This window comes from Panthera uncia (assembly GCF_023721935.1).
Source record: "Panthera uncia isolate 11264 chromosome D3 unlocalized genomic scaffold, Puncia_PCG_1.0 HiC_scaffold_8, whole genome shotgun sequence".
Lineage (NCBI taxonomy): Eukaryota > Metazoa > Chordata > Mammalia > Carnivora > Felidae > Panthera > Panthera uncia.
In genome coordinates, this window is record NW_026057586.1 from 50513987 (window position 1) to 50535922 (window position 21936).

Genomic DNA, 21936 nt, shown 5'->3' on the forward strand with positions numbered 1-21936 from the left:
GACCTTAGCTATATAACATCTAAAATGTAGCTATATTGCAGTAATCAGACAAGAAATAAAGGGCAACCAAATTGGTAAGGAAGAAGTAAAATTGCCACTATTTGCAGAGACATAATACAGTATACAGAGAACCTAAAGACTCCACCAAAAACTATTAGAACTGATGAATGAATTCACTAAAGTTAGAAGCTACAAAATTAATATACAGAAATTTGTTGTAGTTCTACCCACTAATAATAAAGTAGAAGAGAAATTAAGAAAACAATCCCATTTATAATTATGCTAAAAAAAAAAGAAAAGGCTAGGAATGGATTTAACTAAAGAGGTTAAAGACCTGTACACTGAAAACTATAAAACACTGATGAAAGAAGTTGAAGACAACACAAATGTAAAGGTATACCATACTCATAGACTGGAAGAATTAATATCGTTAAAATGTTTATAACACCAAAACAGTCTACAGATTCAATGTAATCCCTATCAAAATACCAACAGTATTTTCTACAAAAGTAGAACAAATAATCCTAATAATTGTATAGAACCACACAGGAAATGAATAGGATAGGCAGACTTGAGAAAGAACAAAACTGAAGTATCATAATCATACATTTCAAGATATACTACAGTTATAGTAATCAATCAAAACAGTATGGTACTGGCATAAAACCAGACCCAAAGGTCAGTGAAACAGCATAGAGAGCCCAGAAATAAACCCATGCTTACATGGTCAATTAATCTACGACAAAGGAAAGAATATACAATGGGGAAAAACAGTCTTTTCAATAAATGGTGTTGGGGAAACTGGATGACTACATGCAAAAGAATGAAACTGGACCACTTTCCTATACTATACACAAAAATACACTCAAAATGAAAAGAAAAAAAAACTCAAAATGGATTAAAACACAAATGTGAGACCTGAAACCATAAAACTCCTAGAAGAAAAACAAAATGTTAAGTAGTAATCTTTCTGACATCAGCCTTAGCAACATATTTTTTGATCTTGTCAGGCAAGGGAAACAAAAGCAAAAATAAACAATTGTGACTACACCAAAATAAAAAGTTTTTGCACAGCAAAGGACACCATCAACAAAACAAAAAAGCAACTCAGTAAATGGGAGAAGATATTTGCGACTGATATGTCCAATAAGAGGTTAGTATCCAAAATATATAAAGAATTTATACAATTAGGGGAGCCTGGGTGGCTCAGTCGGTTGAACATCCGACTTCAGCCCAGGTCATGATCTTGCAGTTCATGAGTTCGAGCCCCGCATCAGGCTCTGTGCTGACAGCTTGGAGCCTGGAGCCTGCTTCGGATTCTGTGTCTCCCTCTCTCTCTCTGCCCCTCCCCAGCTCATGCTCGCACTCTGAATCTGTCAAAAATAAATAAACTTTAAAAAAAATTAAAAAAAAATAATTTATACAATTAAACACCAAAAAAACATATAATGATTGACAAATGGGCAGAAGAACTGAACATTTTTCCAAAGAAGACATACACATAAAAGGACATGAAAAGATGCTCAACATCATTAGTCACCAGAGAAATGCAAATCAAATCCACAATGAGATATTACCTCCTATCAGAATGGTTAATACCAAAAAGAAATAACAAGTACTGGCAAGAATGTGGATAAAAGGGAAACTTCATGCACTGTTGACAGTAATGAACAGTACTGAGGTTCTTAAAAAAAAAATCAAAAATAGAAATATCGTATGATCCAGCTCCACTATGCACCCCTATGTTAACTGCAAGATTATTTACAATAGCCAACATATGGAAGCAATCCAAGTGTCTATACATAGATGAATGGATAAATGTGTGGGATGTGTGTAAATAATGGGAATATTATTCAGCTATAAAAAAAAAATGAGATCTTGCCATAGGTGACAATATGGATGGACCTAGAGGATATTATGCTAAGTAAAATAAGTCAGGGAAAGACAAGTACCATATGATTTCACTTATATGTGGAATCTAAAAAACAAACAAACAAACAAAAAACCAGACTCTTAAAAACAGAGAACTGGTAGTTGTCAGAGTGGAGGGATGGGGTAAGTAAAGAAGATTAAGAGGTACAATAAGTCACAGAGATGAAAAGTACAGCATAAGGGATACAGTCAATAATATTGTAATAACATTGTATGATGACAGATAGCAACTACACTTATCATGGTAAACACCGAGTATTGTATGAAATTGTCAAGTCACTGTGTTGTATACCTGAAATCTAACACTGTATATTAGTTATACTTCAAATTTTTTTTTCAACGTTTTTTTATTTATTTTTGGGACAGAGAGAGACATAGCATGAACGGGGGAGGGGCAGAGAGAGAGGGAGACACAGAATCGGAAACAGGCTCCAGGCTCCGAGCCATCAGCCCAGAGCCTGACGCGGGGCTCGAACTCACAGACCGCGAGATCCGCGAGATCGTGACCTGGCTGAAGTCGGACGCTTAACCGACTGCGCCACCCAGGCGCCCCACTTATACTTCAATTAAAAAACATTCTAGGGGCACCTGGCTAGCTCAGTTGGTAGAGCATGCAACTTTGGATCTTGGACCCACCACATTGGGCGTAAATTACTTAAAACAATAAAAATGCAAAAAAAAAAAAAATAAGCACTATAAAATAAATGTAGCTATAAATACGAAAACAGAAACTCTCAGAACCTCAAAGCTGGAAGATTTTCAGATTATCTTAAATGAGTATATTCTTAAGATGTGACAGTTAAGTATAAGCATCAAAACATAACTGGGAGTGGAAATTTAAATTTCTAATGAACACACTTTGAGGGAACTATAAGCTAATTACATAAAAGGTATCTGCCTCTAAAAGTATTAGAAGAAACTCACCATGTTTCATAATCTAGTTGGAAAAGTGTTTTAAAGCATAATGTAAAAGTAGAAACCTTAAAAGAAAAGCCTAGATGCATGATTATCTAACTTCTGTGTGGGGAACAGGAGTAGGGACAAAAAAGTCTTAAGCAAAGTTAAAGATATGAGCAAAGGGAAAGTATCTTTGTACTTGCTCATGTTCTTACTCAGTCTAACACAGAAATGTACACATATGAAAACTGGTTGACATTTTACATGTTAAAAAAAAAGACAGCCCCTCAAAAAAACAGGGAACCCTATCAAGAGATAATTTACAAATGAAATATGAAAGGCCAATAAGCAGTATAAGGAGATGTCCGACCTTTCCAGTCCTCTAATAAATGCAAATTTTAAAAGGTACCTTTCTTGCTTATCAGATTGGCAAATTTTGACTCAATACTCAATGATGAAGGGAGGATTTTAACCAACAATCAATATATATTCACAAAACAGGCCAACTGAAATATATCGATTCATAACTGCAATTACCATAATTATTCACCCACCTCCTTTTGTATTCCCAGCTCCCTTAATTCCTCATTTTCATCTTTTTCTTTATCTGCAATTGTTGCTTAGGTCTTTTCTCTCTGGAAAACATCACTGACTTAACCCTTCTTCCTTCCAGAGTCAGACTTTCCCCCCCTCCCCCTGCTTCCAGTCTTCCATTACTACTCTTAACTGTCCTCCGGCCTTTTTTCTTAATCCAGAGTCTTTGGTCCAACTTCTCACTTCTACCAATTTGCCCTTTCCAATAGATGCCTGGATAGACTCATTTTTGGTCCAGCACCCCAGTATGAACACAAAGGAGTTATTACTGCTTCCCATCTCCTTTAGAAACAGGATTATAAAAATGTAGGATATGATTTACATTTTTAAACTTCAGGTGCAACATGAGTTAAACAGATTTTTATGGGGTGTCCTAGAAACATAGCATCATTTAGAACAGTTATATGGGAAAGCCTCTTCAAGTTCCACACTGCTAACATACACATACATATTTATTAAACACTATAAAGAGCAGGAAATGTCAAGAAATGGTCCCTTTAAAAAAAAAAGGTAACAAATAAGTATAGGAAACAAGTACAGTATTGTAAAATGTGAAAAATGGTGGAGGCGAAGTATGTATAAAACACCACGAGACTACAAAGTAAGTTATAAGCTCTGTCCAGAGTGCTTGGGAAAGAAAATTTTGAAAAAGGGGAATGTGACCTGGGTCTTGAGAGCTGGAGATTTGGGAAAGAGGAAATAGGTTATTCCAGGAATAATGAAAAGTGCAGAATGGCTCAGACGTTTGAAAAGCATGGTGTTTAGGGAAGAAAACATCTCTGTGACAGGAGTATATGGGGGTGTCTATGAGATGGTGGGACAGAGGCTAAAGGTAGAGGACAATTTACACATGAAGGGAATTATTTCAGACTTTATCCAGGGAGCACTGGGAAGTTATTCAAGACTTTTAAAAAGGTGAACAGCAGGCGACAATATGTGTTTAAAAATAACTATGGTAGAAGTATGAATTAAAGAGCGCAAAGAAAGAAATGATGACAGCCAAACTATAAACCTACTGCAATGCCCCATGTGATAAGGGACAGAAGCAGAAACACTATGGGGCCAGAGATGAGAGGAAAACACTAACGAAGTAAATATTAAGTAGAATATGAAGTGTAGATGATCAGTTGGATATAGGTAGAGGAGATATGAAGAAAAAGGAGTTATTTATTCACTTGCCAGTATTTACCAAACACTAAAATAGTTAATGATATGTGTGTTATGGAATAGATGACTCCAAGATTTCTAGTTGGAACTGGAGAGTTCTGCAGAGTATTACTGCAGAGTAATACCATAACTAAATTAGAAGAGAAACAGGTTTTTCTGGACACAGGAGTTCATTCAGATGTTAGTTTTAGGTGCCTTTGGGGCATCATGTTGAAAACATCTAGTAGAGGATTGATAATATGTCTAAAACTTAGGGAAAAAGGCAGAAACCAGAGAAAGAGTAAACAAAAATATTTTCACAAGGAAAGATTTGCAGGGGTTTGAAGAATTCATATAACGGTACAGGATACCTACATATAGGGAATAAATAGGCAAAGAAATTAGGAAGCAACAATTAGAGCTGGGAGTACTTCCATAAATATAAAAACATGGTTGGAAAAGAACATCGAGAGAGTGGAATGGATTGGGAGGTTTCAATTGTACCTGTTGCAATTTTTTTCTTTCTTAAAAGAAACATAAAGCAAATAGAGAAATGTTAATATATTAAATGTGGGTAACAAAGAATTCTTTTTGTTACTTACAATATTTTACAATACATTTATAATAATGTAATACATTTTTAATAAGATGGGGCACGTGTGTGACTCAGTTGGTGAAGTGTCCGACTTTGGCTCAGGTCATGATCTCACGGTTTGTGAGTTCGAGCCCCGCATCGGGCTCTGTGCTGACAACTCAGAGCCTGGAGCCTACTTCAGATTCTGTGTCTCCCTCTCTCTCTGGCCCTCCCCCTTCCCTGTTCACGCTCCGTCTCTGTCTCTCAAAAATAAACAAACATTGAAAAAAAAATAAGAAACAGAATAGGACAGTAAGAATAAAAAAACTTTAAGGAAGAAAATGTCTAATAATGCTACAGACCAAAATGAAGTCAAGTAGTATTTCAACTGATTTTAATAGGCCCGCTGACTGGTAATTAGGAGCTCATTGGTGACTGCAGCAAGAGCATTTCTGCTGTAGCATCATGAAGATAAAAGCTAGACTGCAGTAAGCTAGTACTTAGTAGGCCATGAAAATATGGAGAATTTTTGGAATGCAGCATCTTCGTAAGTTGGGGACATACACTTTTATCAAGACATTTTCTATTTCTTTGTCTAGTTCACTGTCCCTGTCCTTCAGAGCCTTAGCACAATCTAATACAGCATATACTTGGGTTACTCAGCCATTCTTCTCCCTACTTTAATAAAAAGTAATTATCTGATTTTGTTAACCTTCCATTTGTCAATTTCATTGTAAATAATGTTTCATTCAAGCCATTCATGTAGTCTTATCCCTTCCCGCAATTAAATGTGTTAAGCCATGAGCATGGGCTTCTCGGACGTTTCCCTCACTTGTAAAAAGGAATACAAAATAGGAATATTCCATTTTCCTTCCCTAGGTGTTATTATCTATGATGCCTAAATCTGAGACAACCATCCAGGGATGGCAAAGCACTCCTCTGACAGGAGTACACTAACATAGTAAGAATAGTAAGGCAGAAAGATGAAAGGAACTTGGGTCCTTCATGATACTGCTCAGGTATTGAAATGTAAACCCTACTATAATCCTAGAACACACTTTAGTTCCAGAAATCTTATTATGTGAAATAATATCTACTGTATAAGCCAGTTTTCATTTTGTTCTCTGTTAACTTGAAGGTGGAATAATAACTACTCAATAATAAACTACTCAAATCACCTGACAATAGTTAGTATATTAATGCCTTTCAATCTGTCAGGATTCAATAGCTTACCAAAAAGAGATCCTAAACTCCCTTTAAAGTGTTTGCAGAAATCTGAGCTATTGTAAAACTCACAGCCTATAAAGGTAAAATTAAAATTCCTAGCAAGCTATTTCACATCGGTATTTGATAGAGCATAGTGTGTGTGAATATTTGCTCAAACACAAGACTAATTCTTACTTTGAATATTACTACTACTTTAAGACTTTTTGAGAAATATGTACTTAAAATTATGGAAATTTCTTCTCTTAGGTATTATTACAAATTTTTTCCTAAACTATTTTTAAAATCAACTTTGAAGTGTAATTTACATACAATAAAATGCACCCACTTAAAGTGTACAGTTCAATGAGTTATGGCAAATATCTACAACTGTGCAACCAATACTACACTCACAATATACAACATTTCAATCACCTCCAGAAGGTTCTGTCGTACACTTTTCCTATCAGTTCCAATCCTAGCCCTAAGCAACCACTGATCTGTTTTGTCTAACTCAAGATTTATCCTTTTTAGAGTTTCATATATATAGACTCATACCATGTGTAGTCTCTTGTATCTGGCTCCCTCCCCCCCCCCCCCCCCCAAGCATTGTCTATCTCAGATACTTCCATGATGCTACATATATAGGTAGTTCAATAATTTTTATCACTAAATAGAATTTCACTTTAGGAATATACCATTATTTATCCATTCACTTGTTAATGGGTATTTGGTCTGTTCCAGTTTGGGGCTATTAGTAACTATGAATATTCTTGTACAAGTCTTTGTGTGGGCACATATGTTGTACCCCACCACCATAAATACCTAGAAATGAAACTGCTTGCGCATATAAAGTTAAGCATACCCTTTATCATAAGAAGCTGAACTGTTTTCCATAGTAGCTGTACCATTTGGTATCCCTACCAGCAACGAATATGAATTCCAGTTGCTCTACATTCTCAACAATCCGAAGTCTTTCTTTTCCCTCTCAAAAACCCACATATGTATGAAATTCATGGTAACCAAAAACCTTTAATAGGTAAACAAAAAATAAAGAGAAAGCCAAGCCAAGCATAACACTAAAGAAAATCATCAATTGCAAGGAAAGAGAGCAAGAAACAGTTATCTTGAAATAACAATTATTTAGAAAAAATAATTCAAAACAATTAACAAAATGGCAATATGTATACACCTATCAGTAATTACTTTACATGTAACTGGTTTAAATGTTTCAATCAAAAGACATAAGGTGGGGCACCTGGGTGGCTCAGTCAGTTAAGCTTGACTCTGGATTTTGGTTCAGGTCATCATCTCACGGTTTGTGAGGCCTGTGACCCATTTATGAGTGCAAGCCCTCTGGGGATTCTCCCTTTCTCTCTGCCCCTCCTCCACTTGCTATCTCTCTCTCTCAAAATAAATAAAAATAAACTTTAAAAAACAAACAAGACATAAGGTGACAGAATAGATTAAAAAAAACCAGACCCATCTACATGCTGCCTACAAGAGACATACTTCAAACCTGAAGACACACATACAGATTGAAAGTAAAGGAATGGAAAAATATACTCCAGGCAAAATAGAACGAAAAAAGAAGGCCAGGGTAGCAATACTTGTATCAGACAAAACAGACATTCATACGTACATACATACATATATTTATTTATTTAATGTTTTATTTTAGAGAGAGAGAGAGAGAGCGCGCATATGCGCACAAGTGGGTGAGGGGCAAAGAGCAAGGGAGACAGAATCTGAAGCAGCCTCCAGGCTCTGAGCCCTCAGCACAGAGCCTGACATGGGGCATGAACCGTGAGATCATGACCCAAGCCAACATCGGACGCTTAACCAACTGAGCCACCCAGGCGCCCCTACACAAAAATAAACTTTAAAAAAAAGGCTGTAACAAGCAACAAAGGAGCATTACTTAATGCTAAAGGTATCAATCCAACAAGTGCTTATAGCAATTGTAAATATCTACGAACCTGACACTGAAGCACCTAAATCCATAAAGCAAATTTTAACAGACATAAAGGGAGACTAACATTAATACAATATTATCAGGGAATTTTAACAATCACTTACATCAATGGATAGATTATCCAGTCAAAAAAATCAATGAGGAAACAGTGTCTTTGAGTGACACATTAGACAGATATGTACAGAACATTCCAACCCAAAACAACAGAATATACATTATTTTCAAGTGCACATGGAACATTCTCCAAGATCAATCATGTAGCCACAGAATAAGTTTCCATAAATTTAATAAAAGTGAAATCCTATCAGGCATCTTTTCTGATTACAATGGTATGAAATAAAAAATCAATTACAAGAAAACAGCAGGAAAAAACCAAACATGTGGAGGCTAAACAACACACTACTAAATAATGAATGGATCAGTGAAGAAGAGAGGAAATAAAAATATACACAGAGACAAATGAAATTAAAAACAAACCGGCGTAGGGTGCCTGGGTAGCTACTCAGTTAATCGTCTGACTCTTGGTTTCAGCTCGCCACTGTGCAGTGCCTGCTTGGGATTCTCTGCCTCCCCCTTTCTGCCCCTCCCCCACTCCTGCATGCAGGCTCTAAAATCTTTGGGACCCAGCAAAAACAGTTTTAAGAGGGAAATTTACAACAATCCTGGTCTACCTCAAGAAACAAGAAAAATCTTAAAACAACAACCTAACCTAATACCTAAAGAAACTGTAAAAAGAACAAAGCCCAAAGTTAGTCAAAGAAAATCATAAAGATCAGAGAAGTGAAACAGAGACTAATGAAACAAGAGAAATGATGAATGAAACCAAGAGTTGGTTCCTTGAAAAGATCAAATTGGTAATTTAGTTAGACTCATCTTAAAAAAAAAAAGAAAAACAGAACAACAACAACAACAACAACAAAAAACAGAGACAGAGAGACAGAGACACAGAGAGAAAAATAGAGACAGAGGGGACCCAAATGAATAAAATCAAATGAAGGAGAAGTAACAACTGACACCAAAGATGTACAAAGGATTATAAGACACTATTATGAAAAATTATATGCCAATAAATTGAACAACCAAGAAGAAATGGATAAATTCCTAGAAACATTCAATCTTCCAAAACTGAATCAGGAATTAATAAAAAATATGAACAGAATGATGACTAGCAACAAAATTTAAGTGGTAATCAAAAAACTCTCAACAAACAGAAGTTCAGGATCAGATGGATTTACAGGTGAATTCTACCAAACATTTAAAGAAGAGTTAATCTTCTAAATGGATTAAAAACCTAAATGTGAGACCCAAAGCCATAAAACTCCTAGAAGAAAAACACAGGCAGTAATCTCTTTGACATCATCCTTAGCAAATATTTTTGGATATGCCTCTTCAGGCAAGGGAAACAAAAGCAGAAATAAACTATTGGGACTACACCAAAATAAAAAGCTTCTGCACAGCAAAGGAAACCATCAACAAAACAAAAAAGCAAGTCAGTAAATGGGAGAAGATATCTGCAAGTAATATATCTGATAAGGGGTCAGCATCCAAAATATATAAAGAACTTATACAACTCAACACCAAAATAACAAATAATCTGATTGACAAATGGGCAGAAGAACTTAACAGACATTTTTCCAAAGAAGATACACGCATGAAAAGACCAACACATAAAAAGATGCTCAACATCATTAGTCATCAGGGAAATGCAAATCAAAACCACAATGAGACGCCACTTCCTTTCAGTCAGAATGGTTAATATCAAAAAGAAGTAACAAGTGTTCGTGAAGATGTAAAGAAAAGGAACCCTTATGCACTGTTGGTGGTAATGTAAATTGGTTCATCCACTGTGGAAAACAGTATGGAGGTTCTTCAAGAAATTAAAAATAGAACTACTGTACGATCCAGTAATTTCACTATTGGGTATTTACCCAAAGAAAACAAAAACACTAATTCAAAACTATTTTACTGAAGCATTATTTACAATAGCCACGATATGGAAGCAAACTAAGTGTCCATTAATAGATAAATGGATAAAGATGTGATACACACACACACACACACACACACACACACACACACAAAATGGAATATTACTCAGCCACAAAAAAGAATGAGATTTTAACATCTGCAACAACATGGATGGACCTAGAAGAGAGAAAGGTATTACGCTAATCAAGTATTATGTGATCAAGTGATTAGAAGGTATTATGCTAATCAAGTGATTAAATTACCAATTCAATATCTTTAACATACTCACATTCTCAATTTTTCTTGTTACATTTTGGTAACTTATAACTTTCAAGATCTAATTATCCAACCTGTTAAAGTTATATTTGCATAAAGTTGTTCATGATGTTCTTTACCAATGTACTTTAGTACCGCAGCCCTTAGGGGTTTCTATTGAAAGTGCTGAATGATCAACAAGGCCTTTTTTCCTTTAGCTAGTAAAAACTCAAATACCTCCCAGCCCTCTATAACCTCAAAGGGCCATTAGCTCAGATCAACCTGGTCACTCTTTGCCTGGCTTTATATAGTTTCACTCTACACACATACATTCCTAAATTCAGAGAAAAATAAAGTCAGAGAGACTTCTAGAGAGGCTTTCAGAATTATTGTTCTACATAGCGTCCTTCTGCTAGAATTTTGCCCTCCAACTTTTCAGCTGCCTCAGCCTCCATGAATTCTGATCTCTGTCTCCTCAACTTGTTGAGACCACTGTCCCTTTACCCAAGATCCCTCTCCTTGCTCTGTAATTCAGACTGTGCCTCTAGGTAGAAAGTTGGCATGATTAGATGACCATACAGCTCACTTTGTTTCTCATATTTCAGGGGTCATGTATTTCCACTGCTGTTGTCTAACATCTGAAAACACATCTTCAGTTTTTAGGGGTTTTATTTTTTGTTTTTTTAATGTTTATTATTTATTTTTGAGAGAGAGTGTGAGTGAGGGAGGAGCAGAGAGAGACAGAGACACAGAATCTGAAGCAGGTTCCAGGCTCTGAGTTGTCAGCACAGAGCCCCACGTGGGGCTCAAACCCACGAACCATGAGATCATGACCTGAGCCGAAGTTGGATGCTTAACCGGCTGAGTCACCCAGGTGCCCCAGTTTTGTTTTTCATTTTTTTTTTTTAAGGGGCAGGGGGATTGTAAATCCATTATGGCCACTTAAAACGTTCTTAAAAATTAATACCCAGAAAAAAACACTTCATTCCCTGGTTTTAATGTTATTAAAGTGCAAGGAGTATGAACTCTCCCGCCCCAAAATTGTACTTCAGCTTATATAACAGACAAAAGATTTATTCTTTAATAATGACCACTTTCAAACAAATGGACATTTTAAGTGTTTTACTATCATCAAAGTACTCTGTGGCATTTTCCTTCTAATTTCAAGAAGGAAAAATAATTTTTAAAGTATTATTTCCTTATGTGCCTGCATGGTAAGTCTAAAATTTATACTCAGCTTAATGCTCGGCAGGTTGTTTTGGACTCAAGAAGGGGTTTTATTCTAAAGATAAAAATGCTAATGGGGAGGAGGTACAAATCTCATAAAAGTCAGAAACTAAAAAACAATCTGATCATACAGATTAATTTCAAAAGGCTGGTGTTTGAGTTTTAATGCATGTCTTGACAGTAGGTAATCACTACTTTATTGGTAGGAGCTTATTGCTTCCTTACCATATGTGGATTCAGCATCTCTATTTCTGTATTCCTGATGCTTTAACCAACTACTTCACTCTACTAAGATAGCTGTTCCCTATCTCACAACTTCTACTTACTTGTAATTTTGATTCATTTGTGATCTACTCCAGGTTCCCATAATTTCTTTCAGCCACTGTTTGATTTGCCTGTTTCTGAGTTTGCATTGATATGAAGGCAGGCGGGAGGGGGTGCAAGCAAAAGCCCTAACCTGCTGACCATCAGGGGTTTGGCCATCAGGTGCTCACTCCATGGTTCTTCTTAAGTCCAGTAGGTATCATGATGACTGCTCTGTTTAGCATAAGTTCTTGCTTTATTAGCTAGTATAAATACACATTTTAGCAAAATGTACTTAAAGTGAAAACCTTTCAAATTGAAGTAAGTTTGTGTTAGAATCAGGTTAATACAGTTGACTCTTCAACAACACAGGTTTGACTGTGTAGGTCTACTTATACACAGATTTTTTACAGGACTATAAATGTATTTTACGATTTTAACATTTTCTTTTCTCTTCATTGTAAGAATATAGTGTTTAATACATAAAACATACAAAATATGTGTTGACTGTTTATGTTATTATTAAGACTGTCAGCCACACTGGACACAAGGATCACTCCCTTTTCCTTTAAAATGCTTTTCCACCTGGATTCTAGGACACACACTCCTAGTCCTTCGACCTACCACGCAGCCCGAACTACTTCTCTAACCTCATCTCCTACTACTGTGCTCTTACTTGCCCCAGTTCTGCCACACAGCCTTCTTGCTGTCGTTTAGATGGGCCAAGCATACTTGCATCTCAGGCCACTACACTTCCTTCTCTCTGCCTGGAAAGCTCTTCTACCAAATACCTGCACACATCATCCCTCAGCTTCTATAAGTCTTTTTGCTACTGTCACCTTTTCAATGAGACCATCTCTGACCAATATATATAAAGCAGCAATATAACACTCCCTAGAGCACTGCCTATTCTCCTTTAATCTGCTTTATTTCTCGATACCAACTATTACCGTATAAAGCATAAGGGTTGAGTGCACAGAGTCTCTTGTTTATTGGATATACAGCATAATGGTTAAAAGAACAGACTTCAGAGACAGAACACCTGGGTTCAAAGTCTGAGTCCACCACTTAGCTGTGTGAGCTTTGGCAAGTTACTCAACCTTTCTGTGCCTCAGTTTCCTCAACTATAAAATGGGGATAATAATAGTAAGCTTCATAGAGTTGTTGAGGGCTAAAAGAGTTATTTGTAATGCACCTACAACAGCACCTGGCATATATTATTCATTAAGTTTGCTATTGTGGTGGCGATTTTGATGATAATGATTGGCTCCCCCCTCCAGAATATAAGAATGGGAAAATGGGGGGAAAAATTCCTAGAGTATATAACACATGTGCAGAAAAATACACATAACAAATGTACACCTCAATGAATTAACACAAACCAAATACCCATATAATTCATCATCCAGATCAAGAAACACACTGCCAACAACCATTCTATTGGAAATATACATTGCAGTAGATAGCTGGGTCACAGAGTATATACTAATGAACAGTTTTCTAGGGTGGCTGTACCAGTTTATACTTCCCCATCAATAGAGTGTGAGAGTTACCACTGCTTCACATCTTCACTACTACTTGGAATTTTCAATCTGTCCGGTGGATTTGTAGTGGTCTCTCATTGGGATTTTAATTCAACATTCACAATGACTACTAAAGTGAATACCTTTACATGTTTATTGGCCATTCTCCTTTGTGAAATGTCTGTTTGTTCAAGACACTTGCATACTTTTTTAATAGCATTGTCTTTTTCGTATCGATCTAAGGCATTCACTATATTTTCTGAATATCAGAGGAGTGGAATTTTTATCCCCATTCACTCCTGTATCCTCCCAGAACAAAGCTAGGAACATAATATGCATCAATAAATATTTCTTCAGTGAATAAATGCTTGCATTGTCTGTCTTCAGATCACCTCCATTTCTACAACTCTGTTTCATAATCTGGCAATTTATGGTGATTCTCAATCTCTAATTCAACCAAAAGTGGTTCTAACATGTTGGCTACCTAATAATCTTCTCTGGCAATTTATGGTGATTCTCAATCTCTAATTCAACCAAAAGTGGTTCTAACATGTTGGCTACCTAATAATCTTCATGAAGTAGAATTCTGTCCATAACACTCTTTAAGATAAATCTGTCAATGGCTTCCTACTACATACAGGATAAAATCTCAACTCCTTAATTTGGTATTCCAAGTTACTTTCCTAACCTGCTTTCACATCACTATTAAACTTCTAAAACACAGACTTAGGGGTGGGAAAGACAAAAAAAAAAAGCCATTTAGAAGTTAACTACACAAATCAGAGATTGTGTTTTAAGCAGAGACAGTAGAATGTTCAAAAGCCCACAGACAAGAGAGAACAAAGTGGATTTTTGAAACCATAAGTAGTTCAGTGCTAAAGTACACATAAAAGAGTAAGAAGAGGAAAGAGGAGGCCAAGAATACATAGCAACAGGGACCAGAGCCTATATCACAAGGATCCTGTATTTCCTTCTAATTAACACAAATCGCTTTAGATATATGAACATTCATTTTTGTTGAAAAAATAATTTACTGAATTATAACTTGATTCTGAATAATTCTATCCAATAACCCAGCAGATTTGTTTCCCCCAAAAGGGCCAAGCATAACAAGTATTCTAGAAATACTTGCAGGGTTTCCAACCATTTCCTAATTTACCAATCCCATAAGTCAGATAAAAATGTTTCTCAACTTTGTATATATGTAGGTGGTCACATATCAGAATTACCTATATTGAACCTGCTTTGTAACAGTATGACTAGTGGAGCTGGGACAAATTTGATACATTTTTAATGCATCTGGCTCAATCATTAGCAGGTAACACTTTACACTGTACACCGTATTAAGGTATTTTAACAGTACTTTATACACTATCCTTTGTTTTCATAGTACTTTATTACTTAATTTGATCCCATAATAATTCTAACAGTTACCAGCCAAAGAGTAAGGATAATCGCTACATCATATAAAGAACCTGAAGCCTAGGGAGGTTGACCTGCTCAAGGAGAAGAGGTTGAGTCTTCAGAGTTCTATGCTACCTTTTTTCCACTATCCATACAGAACCTTTAGGGAAGCCTTGTGCATGCCATTTTCTGTTCGTTGATAAGTTATTAAATATTAGCCCTTTAGAAAATGTTACAAACGTGATAACACTATTGGCAGTCAGCTTCACTGCCCCACCTATAAATCTAACTGAAAACAGTACCGCACCCCTCTGTACCATGACCATGTTGCCTTATTATTAGTAACAGAATTAATATTTCTCAGATAACTTAACATACTTTTGAACTCTAAAAAAAACCCACTTGAATATACATTATATCTGTAAACTAATTCTAGCAAACTAAGCAATTATTACATTATATGCTGTATCCAGTTTGGGGGGCAGGGGGAAGCCCTAGTTTGGCATTTTGCCCAAATGGCTCCAGTTTACAACTAAGTTTTAAATCTGAAAGAAATCCCAAAGAAATATTTTATAGAATTTCATAAGATATGAAATGATCAGTTCTCCACAGGTAACAGTGGTCTATAAGCCATAAACATAAGGGATGATTTTCCTTTAACTTTCATTTTCAAATCTCCTCCCTTCAGCGTAAATCAGGCAGGACTCGGAAAGAACAGAAAACATAGATGGGAAGGAGGAAACAGCAGACTACCAAAGGGCGTGCACTTTGTCTTGTAAAAGCAAACAAAGAACTTAATTTTCCAAGAGTCAAAGGAGAACAGAAAATATGAGCAACGGAAAACTGAGCTTGCAGTGCTCACTGACAGCAATTTTCTACTTTTTTTTTTTTTTTAATTTTTAGATATACAAGCAATTGACCTGAAAGAAAGAGTAAGCCTACTCATTCTAAATTCCTGGTGATTCCTTGTTGTTTTTTGTTTTTTACTTTATTTTTATTTATTTAGAGAGAGAGATAGACAGCAAGCAGGAGGGGTGGAGAGAGAGGAAGAGAGGGGAATCCCAAGCAGGCTCCACTTTGTTAGCACAGAGCCAGACACAGGGCTCAAACCCACAAACCAAGAGATCGTGACCTGAGCCAAAATCAAGACTCAGACACTTAACCGAATGAGCCACTCAGGCACGCCCCCCGCCCTTGTGGTTTCTTTAATGAAATCTGGCACAGAATCAGCCATAAAAAGGGCCTAATATAAAAAATTTGTGAAGAATTGTAAAGAATACTTAAAATGTATTGCATTAGGAAATTAGTAGTAATAAAAATCACTTACAAATTAATGTAAAGCCCCAAGATTTTTAAAAAAGTATTCAATTCAACATGGAATTACCTCTGGCCACTTTAGGCAATTATTAAAACCAGTTTGTTGCTGGGGCGCCTGGGTCGGTTAAGCGTCTGACTTCAGCTCAGGTCATGATCTCGCAGTCTGTGGGTTTGAGCCCCATGTCAGGCTGTGCTGACAGCTCAGAGCCTGGAGCCTGCGTCAGATTCTGTGTCTCCCTCTTCTCTCTGCCCCTCCCCTGCTCATGCTCTGTCTCTCTCTAAAATAAACGTTAAAAATGTTTTTCTTTAATAAAAAAAAGTTTGTCGGTAGAAAGGCACTGATAAATATTTATCAGGCATCATTCCCTTTATAAATTCAGTCAACTCTTGAAAAAAAGAAAAGCTGATTTTATGCCTATCTTAAGAATTTTTAGGGGCGCCTGGGTGGCTCAGTCGGTTAAGCGGCCGACTTCGGCTCAGGTCATGATCTCACGGTCCGTGAGTTCGAGCCCCGCGTCGGGCTCTGTGCTGACAGCTCAGAGCCTGGAGCCTGTTTCAGATTCTGTGTCTCCCTCTCTCTGACCCTCCCCCATTCATGCTCTGTCTCTCTCTCTGTCTCAAACATAAATAAACATTAAAAAAAATTAAAAAAAAAAATTTTTATCCTCTCAGATTTTTACATCTTACCTTATTAGTGTCCTTTATGGAGATTTTATACTTGCAAATTACAGTAAATAATTAGATATTACTTTCAAGTCCTTAAATCAATGAAATGCTCCTTAGACACTGTTTGGATTCTTCTTTAGAGTTTCAAAACTTAAAAGCATACAATGCAATTATTTCTAGAACAATGTATATATCCCTTCTGGTTTTTATCTAAGACTAAACAGAAGGAGAAATTAGATACACACACATTTTTCGAAAATTTATAAAACTGACCTGAAAGTCTTTAATTTTGCCCAAATTCCCATGATGTTTAATTTATTCCCACCATGCTTTTGCTGTGACAACACCTTGAGTTTCAATGTAAGTTTTAGCCACAGATCTAAAACTTATAAATTTAATTGGTATATAAATTGAATACATAACTGTAAACATGAAATTAATACAGAAGATTAGGGAGAGGAAGCTTTCAGCAACATAAGAAACCAACAAGGAACAGTCAGGTGTGCTTCAAAAACCAAAACAAGTCACATGAGGGCGAGCTTGGCTGGAGATGAGTTTACCGAAGCTAGGCAAGAAGGAATCAGTTTAATCTGTTACAAATCTCAAAAACTCGAAACCTTTCTGATCTTTGATACCTTTTGGTGCAGGTCTTGTATTCTATTCAACCACTAGCTTTTTCTCAGGAATTAGCAGAAGTTGTATATCTGCCTCTCATACTCAAGGTAATATTTCTTTTTTTTTTTAATTAAAAAAAAATCTTTATTTATTTTTGAGAGAGAGACAGCGTGCGAGCAGGGGAGGAGCAGAGAGAGAGGGAGACACAGAATCTGAAGCAGGTTCCAGGCTCCGAGCTGTCAGCACAGAGCCCGATACGGGGCTTGAACTCATGAACAGCAAGATCATGACCTGAGCGAAGTCGGATGCTCAACCAACCCAGGCCACCCAAGCTAATATTTCTAAGTAATAGGAGTAAGAAAGTTTTTTTTTAAATAAGTTTTCATTGCTATCCAAGAATTTAATTGTAATTTGTGCATATTATGTATGTTTAAAACCACTTTTTCCAGTTATAAAAAACTGTTTTCAAATTTTAGATGTACAGAAGTTATAAATACATTTTTTTATTATATGTGCTGCCCAAGCTAGCACAATAAACACATTCTTTTAAAATACTGTCTTCCTTTTTAGCTTATTCTCCTACCTAATATCCTTTCTCAAGCAAGATGATGTGTTACTACATGTAGTTTATTTAAATTTTTTTAAATGTTTATTTTTGAGAGAGAGAGAGAGAGAAAGAGAGAGAGTGTGTGTGTGTGAGTGGAGGAGGGCAGAGAGAGAGAGGGAGACACAGAATCTGAAGCAGGTTTCAGGCTCTGAGCTGTCAGCACAGAGCCCCATGTGGGGCTCGAACCTGTGAACCACGAGATCGTGACCTGAGCCGAAGTCAGACACTTAAACAACTGAGCCATCCAGATGCCCCAACAGGTAGTTTAATTGTTAGAGCCTGATACAAATTAAATGTCTGCTTCAAAATTTTAATTGCCAAATGTTAAAAGATTTTTTATTTTAATTTTTAACTTTCATTAAGCAAATTCTATCCTGTCATCAATAAATAAAAAAAGCATATTTTAGGTATACACTAGGTACTTAAATGCTTATTGCTCCATTTTCTTAGCTTGTTTCATTCAAAAATTAATGCCAATATAGTTCTCTGGATATTTACTTGGTAAACAGGTGTTAAATACCAATTTTGCCTTTCAATAGGCCATTTTTTACTTCTAAAGTCCACAGAATAATGGTAATTTTACAGTAGAATGTCAAAGACAAGCAATGACTTTCTAGCAATTTGCTGGAAGAGATTTGCTAGAACATGATTTTACTTTTTAAATTAATAGAAAAAGTCTCTCAGATCTAAAATATCAAAACTTATTACATGCATACCTGTAGGCACTCTCTTCCAGAAACATAAAGGGTAAAGATGAAAGATGAAATCTAGTTTTGTCAAAATATTCACTATAGGAGGCTCCTTTAACTGGGCAGCCACTGGAACACCTTCCAGAAATCTCAAATTTACCATTTTCAAAATGGGACCTATCATCCTTCCCATCAAAATCTACTCTTCCTTCTCTGTCACCCATGTTTCAACAAATGTAAGTATATACTGCCTTAGACACCTGACAGTCATTCTTAACTCATACTCCATATATCCAATCAGTCACCAGGAGCTGCTCATACTACACTGAAATCTCCAAAATTCTTCTACTTCTCCTTCAACTATTTACTACTTCCCTTGGGTACTAATCACTGTCTGTATTATTGCAAAAGCTTCCTTTACTATCTCTGTACTTCTAGTGTCACCATTTCTCCAGTCTTTTCTGGCTATAGTGTGAAGATGTGTTTTCTACAAAGAAAATCTGATTAAGAGTGTGAAACTAAATAAAGGAAACCTCATTTAAAATGGAGTCAGGAGGCCAGAAGAGGAGCCTTCCAGCCCCACCACTTGTCCTCAACCACAGGCCCCAACAGGAAGAAACATGCATTGCATTCCCAACAAGAAGAAGCCCACTTTACTTCTCCGAGAGGAGGGAATTTCTCCTTGACCAGTAACAAGCTCAACCAACAGAAAAATACCACAACTCAGTCAATGAGAAACCATCACCATATCTGAACTCTCACTTCCTCCAAAGGACTTTTGTTCAACTTCCAACTTCCTCCTTTTCTCTAGAAAGTAAAGTTCTTCTTTGATCTCAACTTGCCCCAAATTGCAATGCTATGCTATTCCCAGATAAACCCATTTTCCTGGACAAAATAACTGACAGTTTTAAAGGTTAACAGGAGCCTTCAATGACCCCAACCCCCTCCTGCTCCCAAAAATAAAGTCCAAACCCCTTAATATGAACCAGAAGACCCCGCAGGGTTTGTTTTATTTACCTCTCCTGGCTCATCTCTTTACATTAATCCCCTACATTCTATGCTCCCTACATACTCAATTTCTTTTAGATCTTCAAATGCACTATGTTCTCTTCATAAATGCTAGGCACAATCTACCTTTCCTTATGCTTGATTTATAACTACCTAACCTTCAGGCTTTAGCTTAAACATTCGAGGAATCTTCTCTGACCTCTCAAGTGGTCTTACATCACATTTTATTCTCTCCCACCACCATTTACTATGCTGAACTGTCACTGCCTATTTGTCTCTATCCTCCTCTGAACTGTAAATTCTGGGACAGCAATTTTTTTGTCTCTATTGTAGCTTGGCCTACCATCTACCCCACAGCTGATATCCAGTATTTTTAGAGTGAATGAGTAAGCACTAACTTTGGAGTTAGACCTACATTTCAATCCTGCTTCTGTCACTTATTAGCTACTGTGATCCTTTATCAAATTACTTAAATTGCTCCTAAACCCAAGTTTCCTCTTTTTGCGAGGATTAATAATACCTATCTTGCAAGGTTGTGACAAGTAACTGACATTATATAGAGAGCAGCTAACACATACCTGAACAAAAGGCAAGTGTTTGCTTTGGTTAAGACTCTTCCGGCTATAAGGACAGGATCTGACTAGAGGTAGCTTAAACAAAACAGAGTATTTTTATAAAGCCTCAGGAGTTTCACATGCAATTCAAAGTCATAAAGAAAAACTAGAACCAGGAACTTAAGTAATAAAATGTAAATTTATTTGCTTTCCTTTTCCTGGTCCTTCTGTCTGCCCCATTTCCAACCCTTTCCTCCCCATCTTCTCCTCCCCTCCCTATTTATGCATCTCTTTCCTCCTTCCCTCTTGTGTGTTTGTCTCAGTCTCTGCCCATCCTTCACCTCTGCTACCCTGTTCATCTACTTCATTCTTGTCTCCTGTGGCAGAATGACTTTTTTGATTCTTTACAGGGTAGAAGATGGCTGCCAATAGTTCCAGAGTTATGGATCTTCATTTTAGAGCTACACAGAGGGATTTTAAGTATCAACTTCAAATTCCTAAAGAACTCTAGCCCACACTGGGTCAGCTGTCTGCATGTGGCTCAATCCCCTCCAGCTAGGAGGTAGGATCACCACTGAAACATGACAGATGGGGAAGGTCTCAGAAAATGAAGGAGTTAAAGCAATCAAAACACTAGGGGCTTATTACTCCATCCATTAAGTAAACACTATTAATGCTTCACAAGAATTATTTAAGTGAATTAGCTCCAATAAGAATATATTAGTAATTAGTCAAGTTTTAAGTGACACTTAAAGAAGTGTCATTAAAGATTTTAATGAATGGAAAATGTGGTATCAACATGAAACATGTAAAAAGGATTATCCTCTTTATTTTTAACTTTCTGAACTTCTGATCTGAACAGTTAATGGTGCAAAACAGACTACAAATATACTTATTTTTTAATATAAAAGAAAAAGATTTAAAGATATTCTAAGAAAGTTTCAAATTGTACAGCACACTTTTAGCTAGAGACCCAAACAGAGCTGGGAAAAGATCTCAAAAACACTTTTTAAATTTTGAATTAGCACGTATCTTGTTCCAAACTGAACAGAAAAGAAAACCTTATATAAAGTGGGATAAACGTTTGGGAAAAATCATCACATAACCTTTTATAGCTCCGTAGCAGTAAGTATAGATCCAATGTTATAACGAAACTAAATCTGAGAGCTCAACTTAGTTGAATTGGAAAAATCAGCATAAAACATTAAGGAGGGAGTTAATATATCTACTTCCCTACCTGTACATAGATTTTTCTAACCTTCTATACATATCATTTACTGGTTAATTTTTTACCTGATACTAATATTTGTAATATACAACTAATGAAGTTTTTTTAGTTGTTTAATAATAAACAAAATACAGATGCTATTTAAAGGAAACAAGAATGGTAAAATTACTGAGTCTTCCCAAATTTCTTATTGGCAAAAAATGTCCATTTTGAGATATACATATTTTGTCACGTATGTGGCCAAAACTTTT